Source organism: Marmota flaviventris, chromosome 2, assembly GCF_047511675.1.
Source record: "Marmota flaviventris isolate mMarFla1 chromosome 2, mMarFla1.hap1, whole genome shotgun sequence".
Lineage (NCBI taxonomy): Eukaryota > Metazoa > Chordata > Mammalia > Rodentia > Sciuridae > Marmota > Marmota flaviventris.
Window position 1 is genome coordinate 106,882,963 of NC_092499.1, and position 26,218 is coordinate 106,909,180.

The window sequence follows — 26,218 nt, forward strand, 5'->3', positions numbered from 1 at the left end:
TAAATAACCTAATATTACATTTCAAAGCCCTAGAAAAAGAAGAACAAACCAACACCAAAAGCAATAGAAGACAGGAAATAATTAAAATCAGAGCTGAAATAAATAAAATTGAAACAAAAGAAACGATCCAAAAAAAATCAACAAAACAAAAAATTTGTTCAAAATAAATAAATTAATTAATTAAATTGATAAACCCTAAGCCAAGCTAACAAAGAGAGAAAAAAAACTCAAATTACTAAAATTCATAATGAAAAAGGAAATATCACTGTGGACAATAGTGAAATACAGATGATAATCAGAAAATATTTTTAAAAAATTTATCCTCTAATAAAATAGAAAAGCTTGAAGATATTAACAAATTTCTAGAGACATGTGACCTACCCAAATTGAATCAGGAGGACATAAAAAATTAAAACAGATCAATTTCAAGCAGTGAAATTGAAGATGATATCAAAAGCCTACCAATTAAGAAAATCCCAGGACCATACAGATTCTCAGCTCAGTTCCATCATAACTTCAAAGAAGAACTAACACCAATCCTCCTCCAATTATTTCATGAAATAGAAAGGAGGAAACCCTTCTAAACTCATTCTATGAAGCTAATATCACACTGATACAAAAACAGACAAAGACATATCAAGGATAGAAAACTTCAGATCAATATCCCTGGTAAACATAGATGCAAAAGTTCTCAATAAAATTCTGGCAAACCACATAAAAAAAAAACCAGATTAAAAAGATAGTGCACCATGTTCAAGCAGGGTTCATCCCAGGGATGCAAGGTTGGTTCAACATATGGAAATCAATAAATGTAATTCATCACATTAATGGACTTAAAGACAAGAATTACATGAGCATCTCAAACGATGCAGAAAAAACATTTGACTAAATATAGCACCCCTTCATGTTCAAAACACTAGAAAAAACTAGGAATAGTAGAAACTTACCTCAACAATGAAAAAGCTATATGCTATACCCAAGGCCAACAACATTCTAAATGGAGAAAAATTGAAAGCATTCCCTCTAAAAACTGAAACAAGACAGGGATGCCCTCTTTTACCACAAGGCAGGGTTGCCCTCTTTTACCACTTTTATTCAACATAGTCCTAGAAATTCTAGATAGACCAATTAGACAGAAGAAAGAAATTGAAAGAATATAAATAGGAAATGAAGAACTCAGATTATTCCTATTTGCTGCAACATGATTCTGTATTTGAAAGACCCAAAAACTCCACCAGAAAACTTCTAGAGCTCATAAATAAATTCAGCAAAATAGCAGGATATAAAATTAACACCCATAAATCAATTGCATTCCTATACATTAGTGATAAATCAACTGAAAGAGAAATTAAGAAAACTATCCCATTCACAATAGCTCAAAGAAAATAAGATATTTAGGGATAAATCTAACAAAAGAAGTAAAAGACCTCTACAATAAAAACTATAGAACACTAAAGATATAAACTGAAGAAGACTTTACAAAATGGAAAGATCTCCCATGTTCTTGTAAAGGCAGAATTAATATTGTCAAAATGGCCATACTACCAAAACACTATACAGATTTAACACAATTCCTATTAAGATTCTGATGACAATCTTCATAGAAATAGAAATATGTGTCATGAAATTCATTTAAAAATGAGAGGTACAGAATAGCCAATTCTCAGCAAGAAAAGTAAAGCAGGAGGCATGACAATACCAGACCTTAAATTATACTACAGAGCTATGGTAAGAAAACCAGCATGATATTGGCACCAAAACAGACATAAAGACCAATGGTGCAGAATAGAAGACACAAAAACAAACCCACATAAATAACAGCTACCTCATATTAGAAAAAGGCACCATAAATATACATTGGAGAAAAGATAGCCTCTTCAACAAATGGTGCTGAGAAAACTGGAAATCCATACGTAATAAAACAAAATTAGACTCCCATCTCTTACCCTGTGCAAAACTCAACTCTACGTGGATCAAGGAGCTAGGCATTAGAACAGAGACTCTATACCTCCTAGAAAAATAGGCCCAGATCTCCCTCATGTTGACTTAAGAATTGAATTTCTTAACAAGACTCCTAAGGCACAAGAAGTAAAATATTATATCCAACTAAACAGCTTCTTCACAGCAAAGGAAACAATCAAGAACATGAAGAGAAAGCCTACAGAATGGGATAAAATCTTTGCCACCTGCACCTCAGATACAGCACTAATTTCCAGGATATATAAAGAACTCAAACTCAACTCCAAAAAAACAAATAATCCAATCAATAAATGGGCAAAGAAACCAAACAGACACTTCACAGAAGAAAAAATACGAATGGTCAATAAATATATGAAAAAATATTAAACATCACTAGCAATTAGAGAAGTGCAAACTAAAATTACAATCAAAATTGCACTGAAATTTTATTTCACTCCAGTCACAATGGCAATGATCAAGAATACAACAATAAATGTTGGCAAAGATGTGGAGGAAAAGTACACTCATACATTGCTGGTAGGACTGCAAATTGGTGCAACCATTCTGGAAAGCAGTATGGAGATTCCTCAGAAAACTTGGAATGGAACCACCATTTGACCCAGTTATCCCATCCTTTGGCATATACTCAAAGGACTTAAAATCAGCATACTAAACTGACAGCGCCACATCAATGTTCATAGCAGCTCAATTCACAATAGCTAAGCTATGGAACCAACCTAGGTGCCCTTCAATAGATGAGTAGATAAAAAAAATGTGGTACATACACACAATCAACTTCTCAAATAAAGAGGAATGAAATTATGGCATTTGCTGGTAAATGGATGGAACTGGAGAATATCATGCTGAGTGACATAAGCCAATCCCAAAAAAACAAAGGCCAAATGTTCTCTCTGATATGTGGATGCTGACTCACAATAGGCAGGGGGAGAAGGAGAAGTGGAGATTCAATGAATTGAACAGGGGAGAATGGGGGAAGTGAGGAGGGATGGGAATAGGAAAGACAATAGAATAAATCAGACATAGCTTTCCTATGTTCATACATGAATACATGACCAGTGTAACTCCACATCATGTACAACTACAAGAATGGAAGTTATACTCCATGTATGTATGATATGTCAAAATACATTCTACTGTCATGTATAAATAAAAAGAACAAATAAAAAATAATAAAAATACTGACTGACGGAATGATTTTTTTTAAAAAAACACACAAGATCCAACAATATGCCTATAAAAGATTCACTTCCCTAGTAAAGACACACTCACACTGAGAGTGAAAGGATGGAAAATGATATCCCAAGCAAATAAAATCTGAAAGCAAGCAGGAGTAGTAATATTTATAGCTGCCAAAATAGACTTTAAGACAAAAACAGTAAGAGACAAAGAAGATTGCTAGAAAATGACCAAGTGATCAGTTTACGATATGTAATGATTTTGAATCTATTTACATCTAAGTTTATACCATTTAATTTTATAAAGCAAACACTATTAGATCAAAAGGAAGAGATAAACTCCCATATAATAATAATGGGGGATTTCAATAACATATTGTAACCAATGGATAGATCATCAAAAAAAAAAAAAAAATCAAAGAAACTACAGACCAAATGGTCTTATTAGATATTTACAGAACATTCTATCCAAAAACTGCAGGATATATTCTTTACATCAGCACAAGGGTATGGAGAAAAAGGAATTTCTACACTGTTTGTGAGATTGTAAATTACTATAGCAACTATGGAGAATTGGGAGATTGCTCACAAAGCTAAAAATAGAACTAACATATGATCCAGATATCCTACTCCCAGTACACATCCAAAGGAAATTAAGTCAACATACTAAAGAGATATCTGAGTTCTCATATTTATTGAGGCATTATTCACAGTATCTAGAATATAGAATCAGCTGAGGTACCCATCAACAGATAAATGGATAAAGCAAACACGGCACCTATACATAATAAAGTATTGTTCAGCCTTAAAGAAGAATGAAATCATCATTTGCAGCAAAATGTATAGAACTGGAAGACATTATAGAAAGCAAAATAAACCATTTCTCTTATATGTAGACCTTAAAAAAAATCAACCCAAAAGTAGAAGAAGAATCACTAGGAACTAGGAAGGTTGCTGGAGAAGGGTGCTAGATTGTAATCATTTCCTTTCCACACTTTAAAAGCATTATTTTATTTACTCTTGATCTCTATTATTCATGCTAAAAAGTCAATTGTATATTTTATTTTTCAGTAATTTTTTTCTTTCTGTGGTTGCTTTTAAGACTTTTCCTCTTTGTGGTTTTATTTTGAGGGTGCCTAGAGTTGACTGGGGTTTGTAAGCATTTTGAATTTTAGCTAATTTCCCATCTTTTTTCATTTTTGCAAATCCTTGGTTAGTAGCTCTCCAAATATCAGCTTTGTCTCCTTAACTCTGTCCTTTCCCTCTCAAACTTTAATTGGACTTATTTTACTTTGGTACATATGTCTCTGACACTTGGCTTTATTTTCTCTTTTTTCTCCATGCTTTTATCTGAATATTTTTAAGTGACTCATTTTAAAGTTTGCTGCTCATCTCTTCTACAGTCTAATGTACAATAAATCCATGTATTAAAGTTCTTATTTCAGTTATTATATTTTTATTCCAACAATTTTCACTTAAGTTTTAGAAATCTCTCTCTAGTAAGTCTCACTTTATCATCTTTAAAAAACATCAGTTAATTTTTAATAAACTTTTTATTTTAAAAAAGCTTTAGGGATTGGGTATTTTCAAAAATATCAGTCATAGAGCTGGGTGCGGTGGCACATGACTGTAATCCCAGTGACTTGGGAGGCTGAGGCAGCAGGATCACAAGTTCAAGGCCAGTGTCAGCAACATAGCAAGGCCCTAAGCAACTTAGAAAGACCCTATCTCAAAATAAAATTTTTTTAAAAAAATTCTTTTAAAAGGGCTGGGCATAGGGCTCAGTGGTAACATGCATCTGGGTTCAATCGCCAGTATCAAAACAAACAAAAATTAGTTTCAGTTAGTTATTAAATGAACTTTTTTCTTCAAAAAAGTTTTAGGGGTTAGGGATAATGCTCAGTGGTAGACTATTTGCCTAGCATGCATGAGTCCTAGGTCCAATCGCCAGTACTGCCAAAAAAAAAAAAAAGTTTTAAATTTACAGAAAAAAATTGCAAAGATAGTACAGAATCCCCATGACCCTTTCACTATTATTAACATCTAACATAGCCTTGGGATATAGAAGCATTTTTTATAGGAGATCCAACAAACGTGTCATTAAGGGAAAACAAGGAATAAATTTCAGTATACCAATTTTTTTTTTAATTTTTTATTGTTGGTTGTTCAAAACATTACATAGTTCTTGATATATCATATTTCACACTTTGATTCAAGTGGGTTATGAACTCCCAATTTTACCCCGTATACAGATTGCAGAATCACATCAGTTACACATCCATTGATTTACATATTGCCATACTAGTGTCTGTTGTATTCTGCTGCCTTTCCTATCAATTTTTTAAGTTGCATAATAAAAGACACCTAAGCTAAGGTACAGACATAAGGTACAAATCAAAAGAAAACATTTTCAAATTATAACTGACAAGAGATTAATAAACATAATACCTTTAAATATTGACTCCCACAAGTCAATAAAAAATATAGTTCACAGATGAAAATAGAAAGATAAAGAAACAAATGTGATGATACTTAATTTTAGTAGCAATCAATAAATGCAAGTTTTTAAAAAATCCATCAAATTGACAAAAAAAAATATTGAAGCCTAACTATATAACATATCAGCAGGGATGTGAAACAATAGAAACCCTGCTGCCATGTTCATGTGAGTTGTTTATATAAAAACAGTCTTTGGAGAGCAATTTAGCAATGCCTTATAAAGTTGGAGCTGTGTCTATTGTACAATCCAGTAGTTTCTAGGTATCAGCTATATGAAAATCTTGCATGTTACAAGGGAATTCTTGCATCAATTATTCCAGTAATTAAAAACTAGAAACAACCTCAAGAATTAGGGGATCATTAAGTTGAAGTCAAGTCATTCAGTGAATTATTACATGGAGCTAAAATATCAAACCAGCTATTTTTAAATCAACAGAGACAAATCTTGAAAGTCAAATATTGATTGAAAAAGTATGCTTTTTTAAAATAAATGTTTAAAACACAAAATGTTGCAAATGCCTGGAGACACATAAATATGTAGTTAAAAGTATAAAAATATGCATGAGATTGATAAACACACAATCAGAACAGAGGTTGCTTCTGAAGGAAAAAGAATTGAGATCGGAAATGAGTTTTAACTCCAAATATCTTATTATTTAGAAAAAATGAAAAACTATGAGGTACCTATCACAAAAAGAATATTAGAATTGTGTTTGAAATTTCTTCTAGTCTTTTTAAAAAAACATGATAAAATTCACATATAAATGCATATACCAGGGCATATTTCTGCTAAATAACCAAAAATCAGTTTATGAACACACATATTTCTTAAGAAAGTATGTTATTTCAATCCCATCTCTACAGAGATCCCAAACTACTATGGATTAGACACAACAGAAGTGCCTCTATATTCACACTCTGAGCAATGGTCCAGGGTTTAGAGAACAGTTCTGCTGTCCTCACCCAGGTGTTCCACCACTGTGTGCAAGAGGGATGCTCTCACACCCTCCACCACATCCACAAGACAGGCAAAAGAATACACAGGAAATTACCACACGCTTCTTCCTCTCACATCTCACTGGATGGAGCTATACCACTTAACCATATTTTACTGTAAGGGAATGTGAGAAATGTAATCTCTGGCTAGGAAACCATGTGCCCAGCTGATCTTTGCACTTCAATTAGTAGAGGAAGAAGAGAATGGATGTAGCTGAATGCTACCTGCTTCTGCCCCAAGATAGATAAGATAGTTACCGCAGAGGTGCAAGAACATTTACAGATAGGGAACTTGGCCTTCTGTCTTGATCTCAGCAGCCCACCTCACAGAGCCCCCCCCCCCTCACCTCTCTTCCTAAGCTTCCTTAGCCCTGGTCTGGCTCAGCTGTCCTTCATTCCACAGGCACCTCCCTGAGCCATACACTGTGAGATGCCAGGGCTAAAGACAGAATGGATGCAATCCTCAAGGAAAAAAACATGATTAGGACGCACACTAAAATGGAGGTATGCATGGTGTACTCTAAGCACTGGGAAGGGCCCAGGAGCCACCCAGGGTATCTGTGAAGACTTCTCTGTGACAGCTTTCCATGCTTCATAGAAAAGTGGTCCTAGAACTAAGGAGAGGCGGTGGAATTGAGACCTGTCAGGGAGATGGATGGGATCCTGCCCAAAGGGAATAAAGTATGAAAAGAGAATGTGAAACTCAGTTCAGTATGGATATAGATCAACAAGGTGGCAGCCACAGATAAAGCTGGGAAGGATATGGGGAAAACAGATCTTGGGGAATCTCATTCATGCAGTGGAGTTCACACTTCATCCTGAGGGAAGCATTAACAAATTTTGAATGAGGAAGGGGCAAAAATCAGATTATTAGAATGATCACTCTGATCACCAAGTAGAAGATGGGCCAGAATAGAAGCAAAACTATTGATAAGAGACAAAGGTAGAAAAGAGCACTCTGGGAGGTGGGGAAGGGCAAGTTCAATTTGTAACTTGTGTGGTTTGAGGCCCCTAGAGGACACTCAGTGGAGATGGCCAGTACATCCATGTTGGACACACAGGCCTGAAGCTCAGGAAAGAGGTTCTGGTTTCCAAGGTCTGCCCTCCTTCAGTTCTCAGTTTCTGGCATGTATAAAATGTTTTTAAGCCCCAGCACTCTTCTCTGCTGTCTCAGTTCATGGCAGCTGATCTGCCACTCCATGACAGTCAGGGATCCTGGCGTCCCTAATCCATGCTCCCTCCTTAGTTAACTGCCCCCGGGTTATATGGCATCATCATAAAGCATACTTATAGGAGCTCAAATAGAGCTGAATGCCTTATTAATGGAGGAAGGTCAGCCTGCAGAGAGACCTCCAGAGCGCACACCAAGCTCCCTGCTTGGCCCTGGCTCCTTCCGCAGCTCTATCAGACCAGATAAAGACAAGTTATCTTGACCAATTTTCTGGTGATGCAAAGACAGAAAGGCAAGTCTGTGGAGGTCAGAATGAACATTCAGCAAGAAATAAACATTAAAATTAACAAACTAAGATTTAGTGGGGATGCATGTAAAAGCCTGTCAAATAAATTTGTTCAAATAAGTGAATTACAAAAGCAATTCCATAGTAACACAGTGGAAATCTGACTAAAGATATTTGGTACCCCCAAAATTTATTTGAAAATCTATTTATTTAGGTTTCCTGGAGTTTTTTGAAGCCCAATCCTATCAAATACAACTCCTATTACCTATAATATAAATTTAAATATAACTTGAAAGTTCCCCTAATCTGGCATTGCTCAATCTCATCTCTGCCACAGTCCTCACCCCTAATATCTTACATTTTTTCTCAGTCATTTCAAAGCACTTACAGTTCTCTGACTAGACTGCACATGTCTTTGCATGTGCTTCTTGGTGGTCATGTTGGTTTCAGGGAGTAGATATACTCAGTGTGCTTCTATCTTCCCCAACCAAAAATGTTCTCTCTTATAAAAGACCTTGGAAAACTTTATCCTGAGTACTGATGGATCACAAGGAACTGATAGTCCTCATAAACTAATGCAAATTCATTTTCCAGAGGGATGGCTACCACTTTAAAAATAATGGGTGGCATAATCCTCCTGAGTTACCATTCTATGCTATAAGGACTTCCTACACAAGTTCCCATCCTGTGTTCTGTGGACACACAACTCTGTTTCCCTGTACAAATGTTTCTCTGGAGATGTTTTCATAATATTTGTTAATCTATGTGTTTTGATAGCTGTTCAACAGACTAAATGCAACTCCCACCCAGTAATCCAATCATTTTTAATAGGTATCCCTAAGAATGTGCACACAGCATACTGTGCTTCTCCCTTACATTTTATTCACTATTGAAATTCATTATTTCAATAATTTTTAGTTTTACCAGCTCCATATATGAAAAGTTCACCACTGTGTCTCTAGTGCCTCATACAGAGCCAACCCTTGGTGGGAATAGAATATTTATGGAAGGAGTGAATAAATGAATGAAAAATAAACAATAGATACCCCCCAAAAAAGTCATCTCCTATGTTACTAAAATAGGTTAGTTTTAAAGCCCTTTCTTGTACAAATGTTCCAAGATGGGCAAATAATTCTTTTGACCACTTCTTCACTAGTTAATCATCAAAATTGCTAGTGTCCATCTCGTCAACCATTTCAAGTCAAATAATAGAAAACCCTAGTCACCTGCCTAAAGGGCTTCTACCTGACAAAGTAGCAGAAAATAATACTGTTACATTTCTCTTGCACTGTAAATTTTCCTTATGTAAAGTAAATATTACAGAGGAGAAAAATATTCCATCCTCTATCTCCCTTTTTTTAATGTTCATGTTAAATTTTTAGAAAAATATATATAGTGTTAAAATTCCAAGCAAAGGTTTATTTGAACAAGGCATGAAAAAATAATTGCCATGTACCGACCGATTTGGCTGTGAATAGGAGGAGACAGGTGAGAAAAGAAGGTTAGGAGTATTTAGAAGAATGCAATAGACTATGAGTGAGGCTAATCCCATCCATCCCCTTGGAAGCAACTCTTGCCTACCTTCCTACAGATTCTAGAAACAGCTAGTGGTTTGAGCCTCCATTACACCCTACCACAACAAATCAAAAAATTAAGGTGTTTCAGTTAACATTTACACTATAAACTGTACCATAAAAAACTACCATTTTGAAGTTTTGCAGACAATTCTATTGCTCTAATAGGAGAAAAATATCATTTAGAAATAATTGTCATGCAGGATTATTGAACTAGTTGTTGGCAACCCACTTCAAAATTCATTAGTAGAGACCAATCCAGACACTTGCCCACCTATGGAAAAAAGAGAAACTCCTCATTTTTGGAGACGTTTTTAGAAAGGAGAACTGCACCAGTAACTAAGTTGCTTAATTTTCAAAATGCCAAAAATTTAGCTGTCTCCCACCCCTGGTCAAGGGATCAAAGCATAGTTTCAGAAGATAACCAATTCTTTACCTCCTAGTAGATATAAGCAGTGGAAGAGAAATCACCTACCAACAGGAGGACTAACCTATTCATTCATTGAGTATCCACACTTCATGTCACCTAGACTTAAGCAATCCTACCTGCTGCCAGTCTTGATGACATGAGGCAGCTTTGATTTCACTACAGTGAATTAAGCCTCCTTTTCATATTTCGTTGCTTTATAAACCTAGAAGTCAAGATCATCTTATAACACAGGTTTTCTTAAACATCTCCTCTCACATCTGTATTACTTTACCTTTTAACTTAGGGCAAAGCAAAACTTTCAATATAGCTTCAATAAATAGCTGATTTGGGGTTTCAAAAATTATTCTCCCTTTCTCCTTCTTTTAAAAACTTCTGTTCAAAACAGGTTTTGCCTTTTTTTGTTTTTGTTTGTTTTTTAACTTGAATTATCAAGTAGGAATAGTGTTACTGAGTAGACAGGCAGTGAAGTGGGTAGATCTTCCCATTGTGTAATGGCTGTGGGCAGGGTTTCCAGCTGCTTCACTTTAAGGGATGACGGTGTATATCCAGTGCCACTCCAGAGAGAAAAAAAAAACAAACTTGAGTCAGATTTTTTTTTCCAAACACAATCCAGTTAGTCATGCAAAATTAGAAAACTGCAAAGATCCCAGTGATCATTCAAAAATAAAACACAACACTCAACCCAGAATGGGCGACTTTTGTTGTTTTTAAAGAAAAGTGAACATTTTTAAAGACCCTAACAAATATTATTGGTGAGCTTTTCAGGATTTTGATCTATTGAGTAAGTGTTTTAGACAATCGTAGATAAGTTTATGCCCACTTGTTAAACATACTTACTCTGAAGATAAAAAATGGAGAGAAATACTGACCCAATTAGTTGGTTGCTACCTTTAAAACTCTTTTTCCCTCTTGTGCAGGCATACATTTGTTTAAGGGACCATTTCCACTGTCCCCCTGCACCTCTGCATTCCCCAACACCAGCAACCCAGGAAATAAAATGTCTAGTTGGAGTCCTTCCAATTCACTCTGCACCTTTTGTTAAGCATCCAGCGCTTATTACCCTTAAGGATTTTGTACATCTTCATCATCCCTGTGCTTTCTAACCTGTAACTGCATCTAAAGGGAAGATAAGGTATATTGGGATTGAATAGAAAGCAAAGAATTTAGATTCTTTTTACATGTATGATGGCCCAGACACCTGAAGAACATCCTTTGATGTTCTTAATCCCTGTTCCCTGGGAGCAAATGTGTATTTATCAGAGAAAACAAAGAAAGAGAATAAAAAGAATCATTTCACGCCACAACTATTTTCATAAGGGACATAATGGCCAGTCAAGAGGCAATCCACACTTTAACCACTTTTGGAAACAGATGGTTCTAAATGTGACTAATTTTCCTCAACATTTAACAGCAACATCAGAAATTAAACATGTTACAGAAACCATTAGGTTCAGTCCCAGCCCTGTTACTATCAGTGTTGTCTATAATGGGAATCACATCCATTAACACATTGACACTAATTGAAGGAAGCTTGGAGAGCTTGGAGGAAAGAAAAGGATGAGCTATCACTAAACACTCCAAGCAAAGACTGGGCTCTTTCTCTCCAATTTAAACCAAGCACTGCTTGCTGGCTACTTTTCCCCTTGACCAAGAAAGTTTGTGGATCAAGTTGAGGTTTTAAAATAGACTTATTTTAAAAGTTAGACTCTTGATCCATTCCCAGAAGCAATATACTTTTTCTGTCTCAAGTGAATACAATATCCTACTTGTAAATGTCTTGGGCTACTGAATAAGAAGAAGGCTTAAAGCAGCAATCCAATCCCAATCCTGGTTCTGTATGAACTTAGACCAAATAAACAAAGAAGAATGCAGAACGACACACTCCAAGCCTCCTCCTGGTGGCTGCTCAGGCATGGATCAAGGCACAAGCTCAAAAAAGCACTGATATTATCAGCCTTTCTCCATTAGATAGCTCAGGTAAAAATCCTTTCCCCAAAGCCCTTTGTTCCAATGTCTGATCACAATGCTATGAGACAGTGAAGGATTTATGAAATCTCTTCCAAAAAACCTTTGCTCCAAAGATATGATGATTATTTATAGCTCCTGTCCTTCTTGATACTTCAAGAAGGATGCTTAGATTGTTTGTTGGGCTTATACCTCAAATGACAAACTCAAGACCAGCGGGGAAGTTTGGTGTCTGTCACCTGGAAATCCCAACAAGAAATCCTTCAAGAAAGGTTGAGAACTAGGAAGTGCCTGAGTAGGGTGATTGGAGTGAGGGAAAGGGTGGGGTTCCTAGAAACCTGAAAATCTTAGGAAGCTTGAGATTGAGAAGATGGAGGATAAAAGGGGAATTGACCAAGGATTCAAGGTTATAAAGAACAGAGACAGTATAAACAAATTTGTTCACAAAATTATAGAACAGAACTGGAAAAGGTGGGGGCAAGTTAAAGGAGGGGCAATTTTGACTTTGCAAACACATATTTAGGATAAAACACTGTTTTCCATTGTAAATTGATACAACAAATTTCCTCAATTTCCCCTCTCCGTGCCCTTGTAAATTCAAATGTAATCACTCCATCCTTTCCTTCAAATGGAACTAAAGTGATAAACAGTATCATGGGAAATTAAATCTATCATAGATTGTTGTTATTTTTCCATTAGATGTTTATTTTAGTCAGCTTTTTCACTGCTATGAAATCTCTGAAGATCTGACCAGAACAATTTTAGGGGAGGAAAAGTTTATTTAAAGGCTCACAGTTTCAGAGGTTTCCATCCCTAGAAGGAGGCTATATTCCTGGGGGCTCAAAGTGAGGCAGAACATCATGGAGGAAGAGTGTGGCAGAGGGAAGCAGCTCACATGATGATCAGAAGCAGAGAGAGAGACTCCACTAACCAGATACAAATATATACCCCAAAGCCACACCCTCAGGGACCCATCTCCTGTAGCCACACCCCACCTACCTTCACTTACCACTCAGCTAATCCTATCAGGTGATTAATTCACTAATTGGGTTAAGGCTTTTTTAACCCAATCATTTCTTCATTGAACATTCTTGCATTGTCTCACACATGAGCTTTTGGGGGACACCTCACATCCAAACCATAACATTATTTGACTAGAATGTCTTCTGAAATACACACACACACACACACACACAAATTCTCCCACCTAAAGTATGATGTGCCTTTTATTCTTCCCTAGTAAATATCTTTTCCTCAGGAAGGAAACATTAAAGAAGGGTCAAAAGTCCTACAAAGAGTCTGTTCAAGTTGAAATGTTTGATGACTGTAGAAATATTCTTATAAAACATACTGAGAAAGAAGAGTATATATTAGAAGCTTCTTCCCAAAATTGGGAAGAGTGGTAAGATAAATAGCAGATGAGATTGGGGGTGGGTGATGATTTTAGGATTATGCCAATACCTTAAATACTACAGAAATGTACTGCCCACTCTCTTAGCATAAAGCAATCTGGGTCTCAGGAGAATTTGCACCATAGTTCTCTGTGGTGATTGGCAAGGAATTCAGGATGAAGAAATGGTAAGGCACCTTCTCCAGAAGTTTTGTGATTTGGTGTGGGCTCAAGCAATTGTAGATTGGGCTACTCATGCTCGCCACCAAATGGAGATTTAGGTCACCCAGCGTGATCAGAGTAACTGGGAGGCGTCCAAATATCATGTCTTTTTAATCAAGAGATTTATAGAGAGTAGGGGAGTGCCCACTGCATGTTGGTCAGAATAGCAGAAGACAAGATGTTGGAAAATTTAGTCATAGAAAAGCCACTAGTTTATTGATTCTGGCATTTATTTGACTTTAGACAAATAAGTTCAACCACCGTAGAAGGTGAATCAGTATTTTTTACCTGAGATCTGAGTGTTGGGGGCAGTGTGACCTCAAGAGGGTACTAAAGTCAAATCTAGGAAAGGGACAGCATGGATCAGGACTTGGAAAGAACCAAGGGGATTCCTGGGAATCGGGAAAGCCAAGTGCCAGGGAAGGTAGGGGCAAACAGGCTCGTCTGGATTTATTCCCCCAAACCAGTCAGACAGAGGGATAAAGAGGCATTTGGTTTGAACAAAATATTTTTTTAAGACTTATCAATTTGAGTTCATGTTGCTTAGCAGGAGAACAAACAGATTACCTGCTTCAGTTTCCCCTGCCTTCCATCTCTAGGAAGAAACCCCACAAATACAAATAAATAAGAAATCTAACTTTTTCTTAAAATTCTTTTTTTGTTTTGCTTTTTTTGTTGTTGTTGTTTTTGTTTTTGTTTTTTGGTTTTTGGTTGCTTTGTGTTTTTTTTTTTTGGTTTTGGTTTTGGAACCTGGGATTGAACCCAGGGGCACTTTACCACGGAGTCACATCTCCATCCCTTTTTATTTATTTTGAGACAGGGTCTTGCTAAGTTGCTTTGGACCTCTCTTAGTTGCTGTGACTGGCCTCAAATTTGCAGTCCTCTTACCTCAGCCTCCCAAGTCACTGGGATTACAGACATGTGGCTAACTTTAAAATTCTGAAGCAAATTTATGATTATGTAAAACCAATACTGTGGACACTGACTTTTTTTTTTTTTTTTTTGAGAGAGAGAGAGAGAGAGAATTTTTAAATATTTATTTTTTAGTTTTTGGTGGGCACAACATTTTTATTTTATTTTATTTTTAATGTGGTGCTGAGGATCGAACCCATGCCCCGCGCATGCCAGGTGAGCACACTATCTCTTGAGCCACATCCCCAGCCCAACACTGACATTTTTAAGAGATCAATCCATGAAACATCAGATAACTTGAATCTTCTTGTCATCAAATACTTATGGAGCATCCATTATTCATCAGAAACCTCCAGGGATTAGGGTGACCATTAAAAAACCAAACCAAAACAAAACAAAACATATCTCTTGTCTCCAAGGAATTTGAGGGGAGGACAGGGTCTTCTGAGGATTGACCAGTGCTGAACTACAACCTCAGCCTGCCTCCAGGGAATTTGAAGTCTTAACAATTTGCAGCTTATACTGTGATAGTCTCTGTTAGTTGAGTAGCTGCATCAGACAATGTCTTGCTGCAGGTTGCCAATGATTAGGGTCACTGTGGCACCAAAGGATTCCTTACACCTGAGAGAATTCATAAATCCTGTGGCACAGCAGGAGAGTCATTGGCATTGTACTATAATAAAGTTATTAGAATATACAATAAGGATAGCAAGATAATCTCTATCTGTAATTTGAAGGAATGTATTTCAAATGCTTTAGAGGTGAAAAAATACCAACTAGATTTTCACTAATCTGAGTGCTGTGTTATCTCATTGATAATGAACTACAATAAATCTAAATTTTCTATCATCAGGATACAGTTTGGACTGGTTTAACTCAGCTTCACTGACCCATTGCCAAGACACCAAATAAGCTCAACAGCCTTAGCCCGGCATTCAGCACCGCCCCGTGACGTGGCCAGCCCACTCTGGCAGCTTTATTCTCCTTCTCAGCTGATAAGCCCTGACCCCAGCCAGACCACCGCACTTGTTAATCTGAACACATGCCACCAGCCCCCCACCTCCTGCCTGTTTTCCAACACAGCCCTTCCAGTCATAACCATTCTGGCTAAAATCCAAGCCCACCCAAAGTTCTACCCAGTCTAGAAAGATTTTCCTGAGTGCCACAGCTGAAATTTCTTTTACCTTGACTTCCCTGGAACATTGCTTTCTTTTTGCTAAAGCATTTTTAAAAATACTTTATTCCATCTTAATGTCCTTAGTATACTGAATGAGGTCACACCTGGGCATGACCTCTGAATTTCTCCATTCACCAGACGAATGATGGGCAAGTTACAAAACTTTTCTCAGCCTCAGTTTCCTCAGTAAAAAATGAGAAGACATCTTCACGAATATTTTCAAACCTAATAGGGTTTTTTTAATTGATTTTATTTTTTTTAAATAGCAGCAGAATGTATTACAATTCTTATTACATATATAGAGCACAATTTTTCATATCTTTGTATATAGAGTATGTCACACCAATTCATATCTTTATACATGTACTTTGTTTTTTTGCATTACAATTCTTCTTATATATATATACCACAATTTTTCATATCTCTGTGTATATAAAGTAGTTTGACACCCAATTTGTGTCTTCATACATGTACTTTGTATAACGATGTCCATCACATTTCACCATCCTTGCTAATCCCCTGCCTCCTACCTTTCCCTCCCACCCCTCTGCCCTATCTAGAATTCATCTATTCCTCCCACACTCCCCCTCCCTACTCCACTATGAGTCAGCCTCCTTATATCAGAGAAAAACATTTGTCATTTGTTTTTTGGGGATTGGCTAACTTCACTCAGCCTTATCTTCTCCAACGCCATCCATTTACCTGCAAATGCCATGATTTTATTCTCTTTTCCTAGTTTTTATGAGGATTAAGGGAACTAATATCTGAAAGTCCCAACAGTGTATGGTAAGTGATCAAGACATGCTCATCATTCTCAGATCCTTCATCAGCGCTGTTAATTCCTCTACAAACTATAAGAGACTTAAGGACCAGTGTGGGTCTCAAATTTCAATTTCCCTTTAGCAACTAGCACAGGGCCCTGCTCAGGAGATGTGTATGTGTTGACAAATTCCAGCTCTCCAGGGATGGGGACAATCTTGATTCATTAGGGTCTCCAGTTTACGTGATGTCAATATTCCCCTTATTGCCCATTCCAAGCACTAAAAGCAGCATTTATATTAGATGCTCACCATGCACATCTTAGGGATTGTGAAGACCATGCCAGCCCACCGCTGGATCCTCTCAGTAAATAGCATGGAATTGGAAACAGGGCTAACCTTGTGTGGTTTTTATGCCATGGCCAGCAAAGAGCCAGAGATATGGCTACTACATCCATGCAGCCTCACCTGCTCTACCAGTCAAATAACCAGGTTTTTCTCCCAGTTGGGAGTTTTACCTCGTCATCTCCCAGATTTCCCAATTACCAAAGAATTCTAAGCATAAAACTTTGTCAATTTAGGAAACATGGGAACTGTATGTGCCAATTTTAAAAAATAAGTATCATATTATTTACCATTGCTAAGAAAATCTGTATTTAATGCTTTTCGTTTATTGACATCCAGTAACTAATAAATGAAATGAATATGAGTCCCTTGAGAAGACATCACCAAGCATTAGAACATTTAACTGAATTCTCAATTAACATAAGCCATTACCTTAAGGATGCCTTTGCCTGCACAGGCTTGTGTCTGGCCAGCCATGATAGGGTTAGTGTTGAGAGCCACAACCAGGTCGGGATGGCGCCTGGCATTTTGCCAGAAGGAGTGGTTGAAAAGAAACGCCAGCGTATTCAGTTGTATATATAAACCTCTGCTGTCCGGCAGTGGGGCGGCTCCTGCTACCTCGAGAGTCCGCTACTTTTGAGTTCTCGCGGAGTTCCCGTGGAGTTCCCATGGGTTCTTGTGGGTTTTCCGAGGAGTTCTGGAGTGTTCCCGTGGGGTTCTGGCAATAAAGGAGTTCCTGTTTGAACCTACAAGTGCCTCGTGGCGGCTCAGTTATTTTGTGCCCAGCCAGACTGTGGCAGGTTAGCATGGACTCCCTGTCCTACTCAAGTCCTGCCTCAGGTCCCTTCCAAGGCAAACAACCTGAGTCCATTCAGCCATCCAAGGTAGCAGGTCACCCCCGTGGTTTCCTCTCCTACCTTGATCTCTCTGGACTCTTCCTATCTTCCGGATGGTATTCAGAAGCAGAACTACACTTCTAACTACTGTTTAGCTTAGCAAAATTCATCTCTGAACAGACCAAAATCTTTATTTTCTATCTCAAAATCAGCCTCAGCTTTGGATGCCTTCATCTGAGAGGAAGCATTAGACTTTTTCTTTTTCATCAAAACTTCAAATTTCTTGTTCTTTCATTACACATCCCTCTCAGCCTCCAATCATTCAAAGCTTCTTGAATCTATTGAGTGAAATCATGTCTCTTTAATAAGAAGTCCTTCTTTGCTATGAACTATATTAACCATTTTCTCTCAGTTAATGTCTTATTAACTAAACACTTTCCTTTAAGAAAGTCTTCATACTCTGGGGAGAAAGTCATTGTATGCCATGTCTCTGCTGGTTCTACCCACAACCTCCAGACTCCTCTGTCCAAATGCCTTTCCCCTTTTGGTCCCAGTTAGAATGGCCCAGGTCTCTGTTCCTTAAAGATATTTAGTTTTCCTAGAGATGGATAAGCAGACATCTAGGCTGGAGAAAAAAAAATTCAACAACTTAACCAAACACAATAAACTGCTCACATAAATGCTTCTGTTCTGAATGCAGTTAACGAGGACTATGTGTCTTATCTCAGTGGGTTTATTGTTCTAACACTAGGTGATATTCATCAGTGGATCAGTCTACAAATTATTACAGCTCATCAAGGGAGCTTCTACACTCTTGCTTTCCTCGGCAGAAATAAATCCACTGTTTAATATACGTGTGGAGACAAATTAATTCTTCCCTCTAGATAATTCCTGCCTAGGAGAGCGCTGTCACAACATACATCATACAGAAGCTTTAAAAAATAGTGTCTTTACTTTTAGCATTTATTAAAATCATTGTTTGATAAATTCTAAAGTCTGCACCAAAATAAGAGGAGTCATGGAACGATCTCATGAAGAGGACCTGACAAGGGAGAATCCAGGTTTCGTGGAACCTAACAATGTGGGAAGCCCCATTTGAGAAAATACAGCAATAATAAACACAGTGTGAGGTATGCAAAGGAATGTTTATTAAAAAGAGGTCTAAGCAAGTGAGGAGTCCTGAAGTTCAAGTTCCATAATTTTCAGAGTGGATAATCTACCTCCCACCTTGAAGCTTTTCCAAAGAGGTCCTTTCTACCTGCTAAACCCAAAACATGGAACAACCCACCTAACCATCACATTCACCTTCCGAGTGTGATGGCACCATTTCCATGTTCATTTTATGATTGAAGAAATGGAGCCAAGAAAGTGAGTAACTTGCCCAAGGCCACGCTGCCATGAAGGGCACTGCCCGGGCTCACCCCCAGAACCAATCGTTGGCCAACACACAGTGCTGCCTCTGAAGACCCAAAGAACCTTTATGAATCTTATTTCTACCATTTCTCAACACTCGTTTATTTTTACTTCCATCCTAAATTTTCTAAGAAAAAGAGGCACAGAGTTAAGAGTGTTTATTTTCCAATGAACACAGATCTGAGCCTTGAAGTTGCACAGCAAGATACTCCATCATTAGGACTTATGTTTTTCATCCCCAATGGCTCAAACTCAATCCTCCCAAACAGAATGCGCATCTTCATCAGTGACAGCCAAATGGGTTTGGAGTGGATGAAAGTTAAAGCTGCTGGTCGTGGGGTTCTCCAAATCACTAAGTTCAGATCATTTCGAATGTCAAACTGGCACTTAACAGGCAATAGCTGAGAATCTGACTTGATTTTATTTTGGAGTAAAATCCTTTCCAAGCTAAGGTATTATTCTATAATTCCCACATTACCTAGAAGTGTCATCAAACAGAAAATAAAGATATTTTTCACATCCTTAAGTAATTCAAAAAAAAATTGGGCATGATCCTTCTAATGTGGAAGGCTCAGGAATAAAGTTGCTCACTTTCAATAGGGGCATTAACCAGAGGCCACAGAGTGAAATAGGTAATTTAACACATGGATCCTAAGAGGCAGAAGGAGTTAATGCACTTAACATATTGACCACCAAAGTCATTCCCAACTTTGAAATGAAAGCCACAAAGAACGGTGTGAGCATGAATTAAGCTAATTGAGAGTGCTTACCAAATATACCACTCTTCACGTAAAACTCACATGTGCACACACAGAGCTCGGCCACAGCAGCAGCCCTGCTGTATTCCAAGGAAGGGTTGTCAACTGACATCCCAATCTCCAAAGTAATTTAAAGACAGCTAATTTGTTTAATAATTAAGATTCATTTGTTAAAAGTCAGAAATAGGGGACAAAGGAAACGGAAGGAAGAAGCACCACCTTCTTGGAACCTGCAACACTTGCTTCCAGAAACACCATTCAGTGGGACTGAGAGCCTGCTGCCTTAGCTGGATCTTTTCTCTGACACATTTTTCTAGCTTTGATCTGGAGACATGCTCCGTGGAACTGTGTGGCACACCAAGAAGTAGTATGAAGAGACTGATGAAGAATGAAGCCAAAGGCGGCTATAAGACTGGACAGGGCCCCAGTGCAATAGACTCGCAAAGCCATGTCACTCACCAAGGAGCTGGATGTGAGATGAAGCTGGTGTATTGGGGATCCCATACAAAGGATTCTTTTTTCCCCCAAGAACCCAAATATCTTAAAGGCTGCTTATACTCTCTGGGAATTATTTATTTTTTTCTTTCAAATATTTACTGAACACCTATTATGTTCCAGGCACTAAGGTTAGAATTTTATGTTGACTATCTCTAATCTGTGACTTCTTGTTCATTCTTTTGATCCCAGGACCTAGTATAGTACCTGATACATAGAAGGTGGCTCAATAATGAAAGTTATCAGCAATAGCATACTCTTGTTATCAGTATGCAGGTCCACAAGTGACATAAAGATCAAAGTTTTTCAGAGATTTGTCCTTGTAACCCTCCTGGCAGCTGTCAACCACTAAAGTGACAGTTTGCAGGAAAGTAAGACAGTGAACACTTCCTCATAGCCACCTCTCTCACAGTTCTTTCTGTGAGTGACAAAAACCATGTTTCCATGAAGCTAGAATGAATCAACCCATTAGCAGTGAGAAAAATCATCCTTGTGTTCATGATCAGAAATCTGCGGTGTGAGTTTTCAAAGGATTCTTATGTATTTAACCCTAATTCTAATTACAATGCAAAAGGAGATGTCATGAAGAGCGCCATTGTTTAAAGCAAGTGTGATAGTAAGCTATATGTCACTGTAACCAATTACCTAAGAAAAATCAACACAAAAGGAGGAATGGTTTATCTTGGTTCAGAGAGGGTACAGTCCATTGTCACTTGGCTTCATTGTTTTGGGCCTGTGGCAGCACAGTACATCATGGTGAGAGCACATGGTAGAGAAGATCTATTCACATCATGGCCACCAGGAGGAAGGGAGGGAAGGAAGGAATGAGGGGGGAGAGAGAGAAGAAAAAGGAAAGGAGAGACAGAGAGAGAGAAGGGACTGAGCCCTTTCAAGGAATTACCCCAGTGACCTAACTTCCTCCCACTAGGCCCCACCTCTTAAAGGCTCTACCATCTTCCCAATAGAACCACATGCCAGTATCCAAGTCTTCAATACATGGGCCTTTGGAAGACATTTCAAATGCAAACTAAAGCATTATGATGTCTTTGAGTGATTCCTCCATGGAAGTCACTGTTTAGACAATTAATGTTCACCAACTCACATAAATATCACATCCTCTCATGGTACACTCCACTTAATGTCCCCTTTAAACAGATGATGAAACTAAAACTCAGACATCCAAATAGCTGAAGAATATCAGGGAGTCTAGGGTGACATTTGCCAAGACTAATAAAAAGTTCTTTTTCAAAAAAGACACCCAGGGAAAAGGCCCAGTGGCCCGCGGCGGGACAGAGCTTCCAATCACTCCTGCAAGGTAGGCGGGCCTGCGACCCACCGGCAGAAGAGGAGCAGCGGCCTGCTGAGAGGCAGAGCCGCCCCCTCCCCCTGCGCCGGCAAGGTAGACGGAACTGTGACTACCCACAGAGCAGGCCCAGGGGCCTGCTGAGGGGCAGAGCCGCCCCCCACCCCCCACGCCTGCCAGGTAGGCGGAACTGTGACCACCGACAGAAAAGGCCCAGTGGCCCGCGGAGGGGCAGAGCTTCCAATCACTCCTGCAAGGTAGGCGGGACTGCGACCCACCGGCAGAAGAGGAGCAGCGGCCTGCTGAGAGGCAGAGCCGCCCCCTCCCCCCGCGCCTGCAAGGTAGACGGAACTGTGACCACCATCAGAACAGGCCAGACCTGCAACCAACAGACAGAACAGGCCCAGTGGCCTGAGGAAGGGTAGAGCCCCCCCCCCCCGCGCCTGCAAGGTAGGCGGACCTGCGACCCACTGGCAGAACAGCCCCAGAGGCCTGCAGAGGGGCAGTGCCACTGCCTGCGCCTGCAAAGTAGGCAGAACTGCGACCACCGACAGAACAAGCCTAGCGGCCCGCAGAGGGACAGAGCCGCCGCCTGCGCCTGCAAGGTAGGCGGACCTGCTACCGACCCGCAGAGCAGGCCCAGCGGCCTGCCGGCGTGGTAGGCACATTGCCCCAATTGGAGGAGGGGCAGAGCCGCTGCCCGCGCCTGCGAGGGAGACTTTGCAACTATACAAGACCAAATATAAATATATAGGGGGAAAATTCAATAGCACAACAGTTTCACCAAGTAGAAAGGAACGCGAACAGTATGAAGAGACAAGGAAAGAAAGGACCACAAGCAATGCAGGTCAACTCAACGTTAGAAGAGGTAATAGCTGCAGCAGATGGAATGTCAGATAAAGAATTCAGGATATACATGCTTCAGATGATCTGGAGTCTCAAGGAAGACATCAGACAGCAAAATCAGACAATGAAAGATCACTTCAACAATGAATTACATAAACAAATCCAAGAAGCAAAAGATCAACTATACAGGGAGATAGAGGTTATAAAAAACAAACAAACAGAAATCCTAGAAATGCAGGAAGCAATAAACCAACTTAAAAAACTCAATTGAGAATACTACCAGCAGAGTAGAACACTTAGAAGATAGAACATCAGACAATGAAGATAAAGTATTTCAACTTGAAAAGAACATAGACAGCTCAGCAAGACTGTTAAGAAACCATGAGCAGACATCCAAGAAATATGGGATAACATCAAGAGACCAAATTTAAGAGTCATTGGGATACAGGAAGGGACAGAGTTTCAAACCAAAGGAATGAGCAATCTATTCAATGAAATAATACGAGAAAACTTCCCAGACTTGAAGAATGAGACAGAATCCCAAATCCTAGAAGCCTACAGGACGCCGAATGTGCAAAATCATAAGAGACCCACACCTAGACACATTATAATGAAGATGCCCAACATACAGAATAAGGAGAGAATTTTAAAAGCTACAAGAGAAAGGAAGCAGATCACATTTAGGGGTAAGCCAATCAGGATAACAGCTGATCTTTCAACACAGACTCTGAAAGCTAGAAGATCCTGGAATAACATATTTCAAACACTGAAAGAAAATGGGTTCCAACCAAGAATTGTGTTTCCAGCGAAATTAAGCTTCAGGATGGAAGATGAAATTAAAACCTTCCACGATAAACAAAAGTTAAAAGAATTTGCAGCTAGAAAACCATCTCTTCAAAACATCCTTGGCAAAACATTACAGGAAGAGGAAATGGAAAATAACAATGAAAACCAACAGTGGGAGGTAGGAAAGTAAAGGGGGGAAAAATAATCAAAGAGGAAAACAAACCATGTTTAGTAACATAAATAAACAAATATGGCTGGAAGAACAACACATATCTCAATAATAACCCTAAATGTTAATGGCTTAAACTCACCAATCAAGAGACACAGGCTAGTAGAATGGATCACAAAACAAGACCCAACAATATGCTGCCTACAGGAGATGCATTTGCTAGGAAAAGACATACATAGGCTGAAGGTGAAAGGTTGGGAAAAATCATATCACTCATATGGACTTCGGAAACAAGCAGGAGTGTCCATACTCATATCAAATAAAATAGATTTCAAGCCAAAGTTAATCAAAAGGGATAAAGAGGGACACTACATACTGCTTAAGGGAACCATATACCAACAAGACATAACAATCATAAATATATATGCCCCAAACAATGGTGCAGCTATGTTCATCAAACAAACGCTTCTCAAGTTCAAGAGTCTAATAGACCACCATACAATAATCATGGGAGACTTCAACACACCTCTCTCGCCACTTGACAGATCTTCCAAACAAAAGTTGAATAAGGAAACTATAGAACTCAATAACACAATTAATAACCTAGACTTAATTGACATATATAGAATATACCACCCAACATCAAGCAGTTACACTTTTTTCTCAGCAGCACATGGATCCTTCTCAAAAATAGATCATATATTATGTCACAGGGAAACTCTTAGACAATATAAAGGAGTAGAGATAATACCATGCATCCTATCTGATCATAATGGAATGGAACTGAAAATCAACGATAAAAGAAGGAAGGAAAAAGAATACATCACTTGGAGAATGAACAATAGGTTACTGAATGATCAATGGGTTATAGAAGACATCAAGGAGGAAATTAAAAAATTCTTAGAGATTAATGAAAACACAGACACAACATATCAGAATCTATGGGACACATTGAAAGCAGTTCTAAGAGGAAAATTCATTGCTTGGAGTTCATTCCTTAAAAAAAGAAAAAACCAACAAATAAATGATCTCATACTTCATCTCAAAATCCTAGAAAAAGAAGAGCAAAACAACAGCAAAAGAAGTAGAAGGCAAGAAATAATTAAAATCAGAGCTGAAATTAATGAAATCGAAACAAAAGAAACAATTGAAAAAATTGACAAAACTAAAAGTTGGTTCTTTGAAAAAATAAACAAAATCAACAGACCCTTAGCCATGCTAGCGAAGAGAAGAAGAGAGAGAACTCAAATTACTAGCATACGGGATGAAAAAGGCAATATCACAACAGACACTTCAGATATACAGAAGATAATCAAAAATTATTTTGAATCCTTATACTCCAATAAATTAGAAGATAGTGAAGGCATCGATAAATTTCTTAAGTCATATGATCTGCCCAGATTGAGTCAGGAGGATATAGACAACCTAAACAGACCAATATCAATTGAGGAAATAGAAGAAACCATCAAAAGACTACCAACTAAGAAAAGCCCAGGACCGGATGGGTATACAGCAGTTTTACAAAACCTTTAAAGAGGAACTAATACCAATACTTTTCAAGCTACTTCAGGAAATAGAAAGAGGGAGAACTTCCAAATTCATTCTACGAGGCCAACATCACCCTGATACCTAAACCAGACAAAGACACTTCAAAGAAAGAAAACTACAGACCAATATCTCTAATGAACCTAGCTGGAAAAATCCTCAATAAAATTCTGGCGAATCGGATACAAAAACATATCAAAAAAATTGTGCACCATGATCAAGTAGGATTCATCCCTGGGATGCAAGGCTGGTTCAATATACGGAAATCAATAAATGTTATTCACCACATCAATAGACTTAAAAATAAGAACCATATGACAATCTCGATAGATGCGGAAAAAGCATTCGACAAAGTACAGCATCCCTTTATGTTCAAAACTCTAGAAAAACTAGGGATAACAGGAACATACCTCAATATTGTAAAAGCAATCTATGCTAAGCCTCAGGCTAGCATCATTCTGAATGGAGAAAAATTGAAGGCATTCCCTCTAAAATCTGGAACAAGACAGGGATGCCCTCTCTCTCCACTTCTGTTCAACATAGTTCTCGAAACACTGGCCAGAGCAATTAGACAGACGAAAGAAATTAAAGGCATAAAAATAGGAAAAGAAGAACTTAAATTATCACTATTTGCAGATGACATGATTCTATACCTAGCAGACCCAAAAGGGTCTACAAAGAAACTATTAGAGCTAATAAATGAATTCAGCAAAGTGGCAGGATATAAAATCAACACACATAAATCAAAGGCATTCCTGTATATCAGCGACAAATCCTCTGAAATGGAAATGAGGACAACCACTCCATTCACAATATCTTCAAAAAAAATAAAATACTTGGGAATCAACCTAACAAAAGAGGTGAAAGACTTATACAATGAAAACTACAGAACCCTAAAAACAGAAATAGAAGAAGATCTTAGAAGATGGAAAAATATACCCTGTTCATGGATAGGCAGAACTAACATCATCAAAATGGCGATATTACCAAAAGTTCTCTATAGGTTTAATGCAATGCCAATCAAAATCCCAACGGCATTTCTTGTAGAAATAGAGAAAGCAATCATGAAATTCATATGGAAAAATAAACGACCCAGAATAGCAAAAACAATGCTAAGCAGGAAGTGTGAATCAGGCGGTATAGCGATACCAGACTTCAAACTATACTAGAGAGCAATAGTAACAAAA